This window comes from Pseudophryne corroboree, chromosome 6 (assembly GCF_028390025.1).
Source record: "Pseudophryne corroboree isolate aPseCor3 chromosome 6, aPseCor3.hap2, whole genome shotgun sequence".
Lineage (NCBI taxonomy): Eukaryota > Metazoa > Chordata > Amphibia > Anura > Myobatrachidae > Pseudophryne > Pseudophryne corroboree.
In genome coordinates, this window is record NC_086449.1 from 51123840 (window position 1) to 51138496 (window position 14657).

At 44.0% G+C, this 14657-nt stretch overlaps 1 protein-coding gene across 2 annotated transcripts in view; it reads left to right on the forward strand.

Annotated features, from left to right (window-relative positions):
- Positions 1-624: 624 nt before the first annotated feature.
- The window catches only part of LOC134936077 (zinc finger protein 84-like), a 37133-nt gene continuing 23100 nt past the window's right edge, over positions 625-14657 (forward strand). For both annotated transcript variants that reach the window (XM_063930984.1, XM_063930985.1), the window contains exon 1: positions 625-779. The gene's annotated coding sequence lies outside the window, so the exon portion shown is untranslated. The remainder of the gene's footprint in view (positions 780-14657) is intronic.

Genomic DNA, 14657 nt, shown 5'->3' on the forward strand with positions numbered 1-14657 from the left:
CGCAACTCAGGTTTTTTCAGAGTACCCGGGTCACTTATTCAGCGCGGTTATCACCAAATATTGTATTGTGTATTGCATGCAGTTGTTTTGTATAGGAGAGTGGGGTAGCTAGGACATGGGTGTATGCATAAACCTAGTTATTACTTATTAGTATATGAATAAGGTGTGTAAAATAATATTACAAATATAATACTTACCAACTGTTGTTGCTGGAGGTTAATTAGAAGAGCTGGAAAGAAGAACAGGTATATGGGTAATATATGATTTATATATATATATATATATATATATATATATATATGTACATATAGCAGTCAGGCATCCCAGGCAGCCTGTTATTAGAGCAATAGCTTGGGTGGAGGCACATTATTAGAATTAGTAACCTTGTCAGACATAAGGGAGGGTCACACTGTCGACCTAGTGACTGCCGACCTATAGTGGTTGACCCAAACATTGTCGACCTAGACACTGTGAATCCTATGATCCACACCCTTGCATTTTCCTGCTTTACTATGGGGCTGTCACCACTTCAGGAGCTGAAGGAGTTAATACAATCAGGGAGTGAGAGAGAGGCTCTGTGTGAGCTCAGAGTGGAGGACATGGATTAGGGGAAGGAGGGGGGAGGAGAAGTTTCCTGTGTGTGTGGAGAGAGGAGCAGGAGTGAGGACGCTGGTGCTGGGCTTGTTTTTCACACATCAGCTGCTTGTTTTTTATTTTAGAGTTGGCAACATTGGACACAACACATTTCAGTGGAGGAGGTGACGGTGACCGGCATTGAGGTGAGCGATGTGCCTGGTGTATGAGAGACGTCTGTGGGCACCATATATGGTATGAGTGACCAGCTCCCCACACTTGGGACCTAGGCCCTAATTCAGACCTGATCGCAAAAACAAAATCTATCTCTAATGGGCAAAACCATGTGCACTGCAGGTGGGGCAGATGTAACATGTGCAGAGAGTGTTAGATTTGGATGGGTTATACTGTTTCTGTGCAGGGTAAATACTGGCTGCTTTATTTTTACACTGCAATTTAGAATTCAGTTTGAACACACCCCACCCAAATCTAACTCTCTGCACATGTTACATCTGCCCCACCTGCACTGCAGATGATTTTGCCCATTACAGAAATATTTTGCTGTTGCAGTCAGGTCTGAATTAGGCCCCTTATGCAGTAAGGATTGCAATTTCTGATAAAAAGCCGTTTCTGCGATCAAATAGTTGCCGCCCAGAAATTGAGAAATAACGCCCATTGCAGAAACTGTGAATGCATCGCCATATGCAGCTGATCGCAGAACCATGCGCAATTACCGGAACATGGAAGATTTTTCCTATCTGCGCCAGGTAAGGTCTGCTACAATTCTTGTGACACAAGAGGCTGGAAGTGGTCATCGCTGAATTCAGGTGCCCTCCTTAAAAACACCTGGGCATGCCACGAGGCTGAAGTTAGCTTCTTATTCGGGAAGCTTCTTATTCACTTCTTATTCAAACTCCTGCTTCTTATTCACTTCTTATTCAAACTCCTGCTTCTTATTCAGATCATTCAGTTTCGCAAGGGTTAATGAGTCTTCTGTCACAAATTTGACACCTGATCTCCACAGAGGGTGGTCACTTACATATGACCCACTTGTATTTTGCTTGGCCCAACGCTGTTTTGGGCATGACATAAACTGACAAAGTGGGCACACACACCATGTTTTGCTATTTTGAATAAGTAGCTGTAGTTTTGCAAGGGTTAACTAGTCTTGGGCCACAAATGTGACCCCTGAAATCAACAGAGAGTGGTCACTTGCATGTGACCCACTTGTATTTTGTCTGGCCCAACGCTGTTTTGGGCATGAAATACACTGGCAAAGTGGGCACACACAACATGTTTTGCTATTTTGAATAAGTAGCTGTAGTTTTGCAAGGGTTAACCAGTCTTGGGCCACAAATTTGACACCTGAAATTAACAGAGGGTGGTCACTTACATATGACCCACTTGTATTCTGCTTGGCCCAACATTGATTGTGAATGAAATACGCTGGCAAAGTGGGCACAACCACCATATTATAATTTACTATTTTGAATATGTAGCTGTAGTTTTGCAAGGGTTAACTAGTCTTGGGCGACCTATTTGATACCAGAAATCAAGGGTTAGATTAGCTCCTTATCGCACAGGGGAGTCATAGAGAGCCTATGTTGAGTTAAAGTTGTCTGAAGTCAGCTCTTATCTTTGCTTGAAGGAAGCTATACTCAGCAGGATTGGGGTGACTGGTCCCAGCAAACCCAAGAATATTATGAGTTGAAGCTGAACCCATCTGAGCCTCCAGTTGTCAAACTGGCATGATTGGCCAAACTGAGTAAAACCTGGTTACAGATAAAAAAAAATCTTCGTAGTGGAAGTGATGGCTCTAGACCAGGCTATACGGGTATTAGACCGTGGTGTAAAACACTGGACCTTTGCAGGCTGACCCCCAGACAATTGAGGAGCTAGCAGTGGTGATTGAGAGGTATCTGACCCTGGGAAATTTTAATAAAGCCAAGCAAGGGTTACAGCCAGTACCTAAGCCCAATACCCAGATCCCCATTGTTAAACCAAACAGCCCGTCTCCAGTCATATGTTTTGAGTGCAGAGAGCCCAGTCATGCACAGCGGTACTTCCTAAAGCAGGGTGAGCTAGTGGATTGCAGCTCAGGGAAAACAGCACAACCTGTATTCAGTATGGTGCCTGGAATTATTTCCCCAGCTGAAACTACCGTTTCATCTGATGGTACAGATTGAAGGCTGGGATATCTGGGCTTTGGTTGATACTGGTAGTGAATTGTCTTTCATCTCTGCTAACCTGGTTCTTCCCGGGTCTGGCCAGGTTGTGCTTCTGGTAAAGATGCTATGTATACTTGGTGACATAGAAGAATGCCCATGAGTGCACCTGCCGGTGGTGATTAAAGGAAGACCAGTAAAAATGGTAGTCACAGTAGCTTCCAAACCTCCTTATCCACTAATCCTGGGCCAGGACTTCCCACTGTTGCAGGAGTTTGTTACCTGGCATGACATTGGCAGACAGACAAAGGTTAAGCTGTCGCAGGGGCCAAGATCTACTGGAAGCCAAGGTTGTATGACTGTAAAGCCCTCTCTTGCCAGTGAGATTGAGACACATTAGTCCCCCATTTGCGAAAGAGTGTCTTTGCAGGACTTTAGGCGAGATCAACATAACGATGGCAACTTGTCTAATACTTTTTAATATTTGGTAGTGGTAAATGGTAAGGTAAACTCTGCTTTACCACCTGAAGGTGTACCTTACTTTACGTGAAAAACAATTTGTTTTACCTTGTAACTTATTTGCAAGGTAAAAGGTAGACCAGTTGCTGATTCCCCGAAAACACGAGCAGCTGGTATTGAGTGCAGCTCACATGCATTTATGGGGTGGCCATTTAGGGGAGAGGAAAACTCTCAAGCGTATCCAGCTATGGTTCTCCTGGCCAGGCATTCATGCTGCAGTAAAAGAATATTGTCAGGAATGTCCAGTGTACCAAAAGAATGCACCCCAGACAGAATTTAGGGCGACCTTGGTTTCCCTGACTATAATTTCCATGCCTATTGAGACAATTTTTATAGATCTGATGGGGCCAGTAGAAAAATCGGATTATGGGCATCAGTATATATTGGTGACTGTGGACTACTCCACCGGGTACCCGGAGGTCATACCACTATGTAACATGAAATCTAGCACTATTGTCCAGGAGTTCTTGATGCTGTATACCCGTCTAGGAATACCAATAGAGGTCCTGACCGACTAAGGTACCCCTTTTGTGTCTAAATTAATGAAATACCTGTGTCGCCTGTTAAAGGTGGATAGAATTACCATTTTGGTATACCACCCGCAGACAGACGGCTTGGTTGAATGCTTTAACAGAACCCTTATGCAGATGATGAAAAGGGCAGTGTCACAGGAGAAGCGAGATTAGGACCTACTCTTACCTTAGCTAATGTTGGTAGTTTGAGAGGTACCTCAAGCCTCTTTTATTATTATTATTATTATTATTATTATTATCCTTTATTTATATAGAGACTGTATGGGGTTTAGACCCTTCAAACTCCTCTATGGTAGACAACGCAGAGGGATACTACATCTATTAAAAGATGGGTGGGAGCAGCAATTGTCCCAAGGGGATGCGGTCAAGATCCCGCCGGACGGAATCCCGGCAGTCGAAATACCGACGCCAGAACCCCGACCGGCACAATCCCGACATATTCTGCCTCCGTCCACGCCACCCATAGAGGGAGAATATAAAAGCGTGCTGAGCATAGCAAAGCACCGTGCCTGCAGCGTGGCGAGCGAAGCGAGCCCGCAAGGGGCTGCGTTCTGCTCGCCACCCCTGTCGGGATTGTGGGGTCGAAATTCCGGCGTCTGTATTTCGACCACCGGGATCCCATCCTGCGGGATTAAGTACTGATCCCGTCCCAAGAGCCTAACATCGTTCAGTTTGTATCCCAATTGTATGGCTGTCTAAGGCAAATTGCGCCACTTCTGATCAAGCATATGGTAAGAGCTCAACAGGATTAAAAACGCAGTCATGGCGTTACTGCTGTCAACCGGACTCTCAATAGGGGCAACAAGGTACTGATACTTGTGTCTAGGTACGGCAGGAAGGTAGAAGGAAAGAGGTAAAAGTCTACCATGTGAATTTGTTGAAGCCTTGGAAAGTGCCAGTCATCCCTCTTTAGGGGCCATGAAAACCCCAGAATGTCAGGTGCCTACTGAAGTAACTTTGAGTCCTAGCCAGAAACAAGAAGTGGTAAACTTAGTAGCACAGTACCAGGTTGTGTTCTCTGCCCTCCTAGAGAAAACTCAAATCATACAGCATGACAATGTTACTCCACTCAGGGGGGTGATAAAACAAAGGCATTATTGTATATCTGAGGCCCAACAGGCAGCAGTAAAATGGGAACTGGAAGTGATGCAGCGCTTGGGGTCATAGAGTAGTCAAACAGTGAATGGAATAATCCCATTTTTTTAAAAGTCCAAGCCTTTTGGATCTGTGAGATTCTGTAATGACTTCAGAAAGTTAAATAAAGTTCCTCGGTTTGATTCCTATCCTATGCCCCGGGTTGATGAACTAGTACAAAACTTAGCAATAAGCCAGTATCCAACTACGCTAGATTTACTGAAGGGGTACTGACAAATTCCTCTGATGGAAGCTGCCAAAGCAACAACAGCCTTCTCTACCACAGTGGGTTTGTTCCAGTCGCACCTTCCAAAGGTGGATGCAGTGTTACAGTCTCTACAGGTACAAGGGTTCACAGCTAACCTGGAGAAGTGTGCCATCATAACTGTGGAGGCAAAGTATCTGGGGTATATTGTATGCCAAGGGTAAGTTAAACCTCAACCCAGCAAGGTGGAAGCAGTCTTCACATGGCCTAAGCTAAAATGTATGTCGCAACTCAGGATATTCTTTGGTCTGGTGGGCTATTATCGTAGGTTCAGGGGTGGAACTTGCAGCGGTGCAACCAGTGCACTGCACCAGGGCCCCTCCATGATGAAGGAGCCCACTGCTGGAGGCACTACAATTAGTCAGACTGACTCATTACATGCCACCTGTCAGCGCGCTGCAAGCCGCCGGTTCCCCTTAACAGAATGACGCTGAGCTGGTGTGCAGAGCTGCAGTCTGGCCAGAGGGGGAGGAGGATGCAGTGGAGGAGTCTGGAGAAGGAGAAGGGGCCATCTTCCCCTCTCATTCACGGGCAGCCCAGCTGTTTCTTTTTGCTGCCGGAGCATCACGTGACCATGCGGCTAAACTGTAGAGTATCTGAGGTAGTGCAGCAGCATTCCTTGTAAGGCGGTCAGGCAGCTGTGTGTTTATTTATTTTATTATACATTTTTCTAATTGTACATTTCATCCTGCAAACTCAGAATCACGGACCTCGAAGAGGTGGAGCCTACATTGATGGGGCGGAGATTGGGAGGTGGTGGGCGGGGTTGTTACAGTAATCTGGGCTCTCTGCAAACAGTAATGGTGACTGTGCAGTGACATATATCATACAGCACAGTATAGAGTGACCCCACTAAGGCAGCCAGGCACAGGGTCATGTGTTGTCACCCAGGGTGCATGTGCTGCTGCTGCTGCATGATGCATAGTGTGGACATCTGTCTCCATGGGCCTTGTGTATCCTTGTACAAAGGAAGTGTCCCATCTTTATACAGTGAGAAGTCTCCTGAGTTTTTGTGGGAGTTGGATACAATTGGCCGACAGTTATCATATTGACATTCATTATGTCGACATGAAGAACTGTCAACAAACAGTCCCTTGTGATCTAGCAGTTTCGTACTTTATACCGGTGACAGCAGTGCCTTTTTCTGGATCACATTGCATTGGCGATGTCTCAGCAGTGTTCTGGTGAGTATTTTCCCCATTATCCCTAATCCCTAAACCTTTCCCTAGTAGCTAACCTTAACCTTTTCCCCTACCCACAGCCTATCCCTAGCCACCACCCCAGTGCCCCCCCCTCCCCCCCAGCAGCCTAACCCTAAAACTTTACCGTAGAGCCTACTATATTGGCGTTACATGTAAAAGGAGCTTTACTGTGTGGCGTAATGTGTATAAGGACCATTGCTGTGTGTTGTAACGTGTATAAGGAGCTCTACTGTGTTGCGTAACATGTATAAGGAGCAGTACTGGGTGGATTAACGTGTATCAGGAGCTCTACTGTGTAGTATAACGTATATTAAGAATACTACTGTGTGGCCTAACATGTATAAGAGGCACTACTGTGTGTTGTAATGTGTATAAGGAGAACTACTGTGTGGCGTAACGTGTGGAAGGAGCTCTACTATGTGGCGTAATGTGTATAAGAAGAACTACTGTGTGGCGTAACATGTATAAGAGGCACTACTGTGTGTTGTAATGTGTATAAGAAGAACTACTGTGTGGCATAACGTGTTTCAGGAGCACTATTGTGTAGCGTAACGTATATAAGGAGTACTACTGTTCAGTGTAATGTAATGTAAATCGGTGTAATGTAATAAGGTTGCACTACTGTGTGGCATCATTTGAATTGGTGGTACTATTGTGTGCCCACACCCCTTCTCAATGAGACCATGCCCTATTTTTTGACACACATGTTTTGGATCTTGGGGGGGGCTGGGGCAACGCATTTTGTTGCACCTGGGCCCACCATGGTCTTGTTCCGCCACTGCGTAGGTTCAAACGCGAATTTGCCACAGGGCAGCATCATTCACTGAATGTCTGAGGAAACAGTCCCCAGACAAGATCTAATCACAGATGTGCTAAATGTAGCCCATCTACAATCATGTACTGATATGCGGGTGGTCGCCCAGCACAGGGCTAGTCCGCCCTGCATGACTGGCCCTAGCCCCCCCCCCTCGCACAGGTACAAAACCATTGCACGGTGTCGATGATTTTGTAATCCCCGCCAGCAAAGCTCCTGTACGCTGGCAGTCCGCTACTCGCCACCTCCCGGGTCGCAGAGGCTGTGTGTAACACCACGCAGCTGCCTCGGACCACCCCCCAACGGTCCACACAGGCCTCTGTTGTCTGGACCGTGGTTCTAAAGCCGGTGGCATGCCCCTTCCCACCACGTGACCGCCTCTGCCTGTCAATCAGGCAGATGCGATGGAAGCCCTGCCGCTGCAGTGATGCAGTCTGAATTACCCCCTAGGCCCGAGAGACTACATTGCAGAATTTAAGAAAAGCTTTATGCGCAGAGCCTGTATTGCAGGCTCCTGATTTCAGGGGTCAAATTTGTGGCCCAAGACTAGTTAACCCTTGCAAAACTATTTTTTTTGAATAAGAAGCTGGAGCTCGAATAAGAAGCTAACTTCAGCATCGTGGGCACGCCTGCGTTTTCTTACACACACCCAGAAAATGGCAGGTTTCCACCCAAAAACGCCGACTTCCTGTCAGTCAAATAACGTCTGCATTGTGATCACGATGTGTACGCATTTTCTGTCGCTATTATTACTCGCACGTGCGCAATGCAAACACTGCTCATCCGCAGCCGTTCCATAATAAGCCGGATTGTGATTTGATAATTTTGCAATCCTTATTGAATAAGGTCCTTGGAAGGTGGGCGAGTGCGGATGGGGGACTGGGATGACCCTGACCCTGTAGCATCATATACTGGCATATATATTGTGTATATTATATATACAGATGTAGCCACGCTCATCATTGTGTATCGCGGCAGCGATGTTGTGACAAGTGAGCACACTGCGTACGCATGCACACACCATGTTACCCTATGGAGCTAACACCCGCTGCAATCAGTATCACAGCGACGCGGTCACACTATGCAGCAATGCGTGGGCATGTGTGAACGCATCACTGTATAGATGAGCGTGGCTACATCTGTAGTATAGGTGTATATAGGGAGAGAAAGCTATATCTGTATCCTATCATGTGTATAACCTAGGGCAGAGTCCCTGCTGTATAATAACACTGCACATTATACATATACAGTATATATAGAGAGAGATGTTATTGGTATACAGTCCCCAGCATATCATGTGTATAACCTAGGACAGTGTCCCTGCTGTATAATAACACTGCACATTATACATATACAGTATATATAGAGAGAGATGTTATTGGTATATAGTCCCCAGCATATCATGTATATAACCTAGGACAGTATCCCTGCTGTATAATAACACTGCACATTATACATATACAGTATATATATAGAGATAGATGTTATTGGTATATAGTCCCTAGCGTATCATGTGTATAACCTAGGACAGAGTCCCTGCTGTATAATAACACTGCACATTATACATATACAGTATATATAGAGATAGATGTTATTGGTATATAGTCCCTAGTGCATCATGTATATAACCTAGGGCAGAGTCCCTGCTGTATAATAACACTGCACATTATACATATACAGTATATATATAGATAGATGTTATTGGTATATAATCCCTAGCGTATCATGTATATAACCTAGTACAGTATCCCTGCTGTATAATAACAATGCACATTATACATATACAGTATATATAGAGATAGATGTTATTGGTATATAGTCCCCAGTGTATCATGTGTATAACCTAGGACAGCGTCCCTGCTGTATAACAATGCACATTATACATATACAGTATATATAGAGATAGATGTTATTGGTATATAGTCCCTAGTGTATCATGTGTATAACCTAGGACAGAGTCCCTTCTGTATAATACTGCACATTATACATATACAGTATATATAGAGATAGATGTTATTGGTATATAGTCCCTAGCGTATCATGTGTATAACCAAGAGTAACGTCCCTTCCTAGGGCAGTGTCCCTGCTGTATAATAACACTGCACATTTATACATATACAGCATATATAGATATAGATGTTATTGGTATATAGTCCCTAGTGTATCATGTATATAACCTAGGGCAGAGTCCCTGCTGTATAATAACACTGCACATTATACATATACAGTATATATAGAGAGAGATGTTATTGGTATATAGTCCCTAGTGTATCATGTATATAACCTAGGACAGAGTCCCTGCTGTATAATAACACTGCACATTATACATATACAGTATATATATAGATAGATGTTATTGGTATATAGTCCCTAGTGTATCATGTGTATAACCTAGGGCAGAGTCCCTGCTGTATAATAACACTGCACATTATACATATACAGTATATATAGAGATAGATGTTATTGGTATATAGTCCCTAGTGTATCATGTGTATAACCTAGGACAGAGTCCCTGCTGTATAATAACACTGCACATTATACATATACAGTATATATAGAGATAGATGTTATTGGTATATAGTCCCTAGTGTATCATGTGTATAACCTAGGGCAGAGTCCCTGCTGTATAATAACACTGCACATTATACATATACAGTATATATAGAGATAGATGTTATTGGTATATAGTCCCTAGTGTATCATGTGTATAACCTAGGACAGAGTCCCTGCTGTATAATAACACTGCACATTATACATATACAGTATATATAGAGATAGATGTTATTGGTATATAGTCCCTAGTGCATCATGTATATAACCTAGGGCAGAGTCCCTGCTGTATAATAACACTGCACATTATACATATACAGTATATATATAGATAGATGTTATTGGTATATAATCCCTAGCGTATCATGTATATAACCTAGTACAGTATCCCTGCTGTATAATAACAATGCACATTATACATATACAGTATATATAGAGATAGATGTTATTGGTATATAGTCCCCAGTGTATCATGTGTATAACCTAGGACAGCGTCCCTGCTGTATAACAATGCACATTATACATATACAGTATATATAGAGATAGATGTTATTGGTATATAGTCCCTAGTGTATCATGTGTATAACCTAGGACAGAGTCCCTTCTGTATAATACTGCACATTATACATATACAGTATATATAGAGATAGATGTTATTGGTATATAGTCCCTAGCGTATCATGTGTATAACCAAGAGTAACGTCCCTTCCTAGGGCAGTGTCCCTGCTGTATAATAACACTGCACATTATACATATACAGTATATATAGAGATAGATGTTATTGGTATATAGTCCCTAGTGTATCATGTGTATAACCTAGGGCAGAGTCCCTGCTGTATAATAACACTGCACATTATACATATACAGTATATATAGAGATAGATGTTATTGGTATATAGTCCCTAGTGTATCATGTGTATAACTTAGGACAGAGTCCCTGCTGTATAATAACACTGCACATTATACATATACAGTATATATATATAGATAGATGTTATTGGTATATAATCCCTAGCGTATCATGTATATAACCTAGTACAGTATCCCTGCTGTATAATAACAATGCACATTATACATATACAGTATATATAGAGATAGATGTTATTGGTATATAGTCCCTCCCTAGCGTATCATGTGTATAACCTAGGGCAGAGTCCCTGCTGTATAATAACACTGCACATTATACATATACAGTATATATATAGATAGATGTTATTGGTATATAATCCCTAGCGTATCATGTATATAACCTAGTACAGTATCCCTGCTGTATAATAACAATGCACATTATACATATACAGTATATATATAGATAGATGTTATTGGTATATAATCCCTAGCGTATCATGTATATAACCTAGTACAGTATCCCTGCTGTATAATAACAATGCACATTATACATATACAGTATATATAGAGATAGATGTTATTGGTATATAGTCCCTAGTGTATCATGTATATAACCTAGTACAGTATCCCTGCTGTATAATAACACTGCACATTATACATATACAGTATATATAGAGATAGATGTTATTGGTATATAGTCCCCAGTGTATCATGTGTATAACCTAGGACAGCGTCCCTGCTGTATAACAATGCACATTATACATATACAGTATATATAGAGATAGATGTTATTGATATATAGTCCCCAACGTATCGTGTATAACCTAGGGCAGAGTCCCTGCTGTATGATAACACTGTGCACATTATACATATACAGTATATAGAGAGAGATGTTATTGGTATATATTCCCTAGTAGTGTATAATGTGTATAACCTGGGGCAGTGGTCACCAACCTTAATTGGGGTGCAAACTACTTACAAAAAAATGAAACCTCCTGAAGAGCTAGTAATGTTTTTGAAATACCTGATATACTTGAATGGTTGCTGGGATTCCCTCAGTGTTAAGATCCGACTCGTGTGCAGTGATGTAGCTATAAATTTTGCTATCCCCTGCCAAAAACATTTCTGATGCCACCTCCCATTGCCATATGAAAAGTAAAGAATTAGCGCATGCCGTAGGCACGCGCACTCCAGAAATGTTTTGTGGCCTCACCGTAAGGGACGTGGCATTGTAGGAAAAGACTACCTTATACCCCAGTTCTGCAACCTGCACCCCCAGACATTGGCCACCACAAGAAAAAGAAATCCCGATTCATGCCCATTACATTATTTGTAATTTCTCCCCCTCATAGTAATGCCCCTCACACATTATGCCACACACCGCAATGCCCCTCACACATTATGCTACACACCGCAATGCCCCTCAAACATTATGCCACACACTGCAATGACCCTTGCACATTACACCACACACCGCAATGCCCGTGGTACATCATGCCACACACTGTACTCCCCATAACACATTATGCCCCACAGTAAGGCTACAAATGATTTTTAATTTGCTCATTGTCTGGGGTCTCCTGCTCATTTCCAGGGGCTCAGTGTTCATTGCCAGGGGTTGCATGCTCTGGGTTCCATGCTTGTTGCCAGGGGTTTCATGCTCTGGGTGTCGTGTTCATTGCCAGGGGGGTGTAAGGCTCTCGGTGTTATGGTCATTGCAGGGGTGTAATGCTTGTTGCCAGGGGTGTAATGCTCTGGGTGTAATGCTTGTTGCCAGGGGTGTAATGCTCTGGGTGCCATGGAAGATGCAGCTTTGTAGAAAGCTGCATCCTCTCTGGTTGATGCCAGTGCTGAGTGCTCCCGGCACTTCTTGGTAGCTATAGCGCTGTGCTGCTGGTCAGACACTAGAGGTCAAGTATGACCTGTAGCGTCTGTCTCCTCCGAGGCAGTGGGGATGAGGGTTTTGCACACTTCTCCTCATAGTAAGGTAGGGGCAGCAACCAGCAGGGTTCAAATTACCCAGATTGCAGCTGTCAGCTACCTGTAACTCGCGAGCGATGGGTTGGCAACCGCTGACCTAGGACATCATACCTCCTGTATAATAACACTTCACATTATACATATACAGTATATAGAGAGAGATGTTATTTATATATAGTCCCTAGCATTTCTGGTGTACAACCTAGAGAGTCCTCGCTGTATAATAACACTGTTCACATTATACATATACAGTGTGCGTGTGTGTGTGTGTGTGTGTATATGTGTGTATATATATATAGAGATAGAGATAGAGATAGATAGATAGATAGATGTTGGTATATAGTCCCTAATGTATTATCAGAGGCGGCCCAACCCCATTTTTTTTTTAAGTGAGCAAACACAATTTTTGGCGCCCTTTGAAGAGTAAAATTCTCAAAGGGCTACAAAAAGTCGTGTGGTCTCACAAAAAAGGGGCAGGCCAGACAATTTTACTCCAGTCTACAGTGCAAGATATACATGAGCGTTGCCAGTGACGGATATACATATGCCCCCAGCAGTGCTATATATACATATGCCCCCACAGTGGCAGATACGCATATGCCCCCACAGTGGCAGATACGCATATGCCCCCACAGTGGCAGATACGCATATGCCCCCACAGTGGCAGATATGCATATGCCCCCACAGTGCCAGATACGCATATGCCCCCACAGTGCCAGATACACCTATGTCCCCAGTGCCATATACTTGTATACTCCCAGTGCCAGATACAGAGATGCCCCAAGCACCAGAAACACATTTTCCCCCAGCAGTGCTACTTACCGTGGCTCACCACCACCCACCGGGCTCCACCGCAGCTGAAAGGGTTCCGTCTTTGGCATCAGGGAAGGGTTCCCGCTACCTGGTGCTCACCTCAGTGTGGCATCTTACTCAGCCGCGTACCCCGCATGTGCATGTGACCGGCTCTGCGTATCATGTGTATAACCTAGGGCAGTGTCCCTGCTGTATAATAACACTGTACACATTATACATACACAGTATATAGAGGTCAGACCTCCATGGGTCAGAGTTTTTTTTTTTTTTTTTAATGCCCTTCCCACCGACCTCAATTGGATTGAGAGCTGGGGAAATCTGAGGCCAAGTTTAACACCTTGAACTCATCTGTCACGTTCCTCAAACCATTCCTGAACATTTTTGCAGTGCGGCAGGGTGCATTATCCTCCGTGAAGATGCCACTGCCATCAGAGAATACCATTACCATGAATGGGTGTACGTGGTCTGCAACAATGTCTAGGTAGTTGGTACGAGTCAAAGTAAAATCTGCATGAATGGCATGACCCAAGGTTTGTCCGCAGAACATTGCCCAGAGCATCACACTGCCTCTGCCAGCTTTTCTTCTTCCCATAGTGCATTCTGGTGCCATCTCTTCCCCAGGTTAATGAAGCACATGCACACAGCCAACCACATGATTTAAAAGAAAATGTGATTCATCAGACCAGGACATCTTCCATTGCTGGTCGGTGGTGGCCAGAGATCAGCATGGGCACTGTGACCGGTGTGCGGCTATGCAGCCCCACAGCCCCATACACATCAAGCTGTGATGCACTGTGTGTACTTACACTTTTCTATCATAGCCAGTATTACCTTATTCAACAATTTTATGCCACAGGACCAGATGGTCTAGTCTTTGCTCTCCTTGCACATCAGTGCACCCATGACCAAAGGGCTGGATTAAGGGTGGGGTGACAGGGGCGGTCATCCTGGAGCCCTCACACATATACCCCTTTCATACTGCCAATGCTGGATCCCACCCAGGAATTGGAAATGGATCCTTCCCGTGTGGGATCTAGCATTGAACCCTAAGAGCTGGGTTACCGACCCCGCAAATTGCCAGGTTGGTTGCCATAGCGGCGGAGGTAGCCACGGGAGATGAGCTCATCTTCACACCAACTCTCCCTATTATAGTGAACAAATCCTGGGTCGCATCAACCCGTGAACCCGTTCACGCTGCCACTGGCCCGGTATTCAACCCAGGAAAACACTGCTTTATTCCTGGGTTGAATTTCCAGTTCA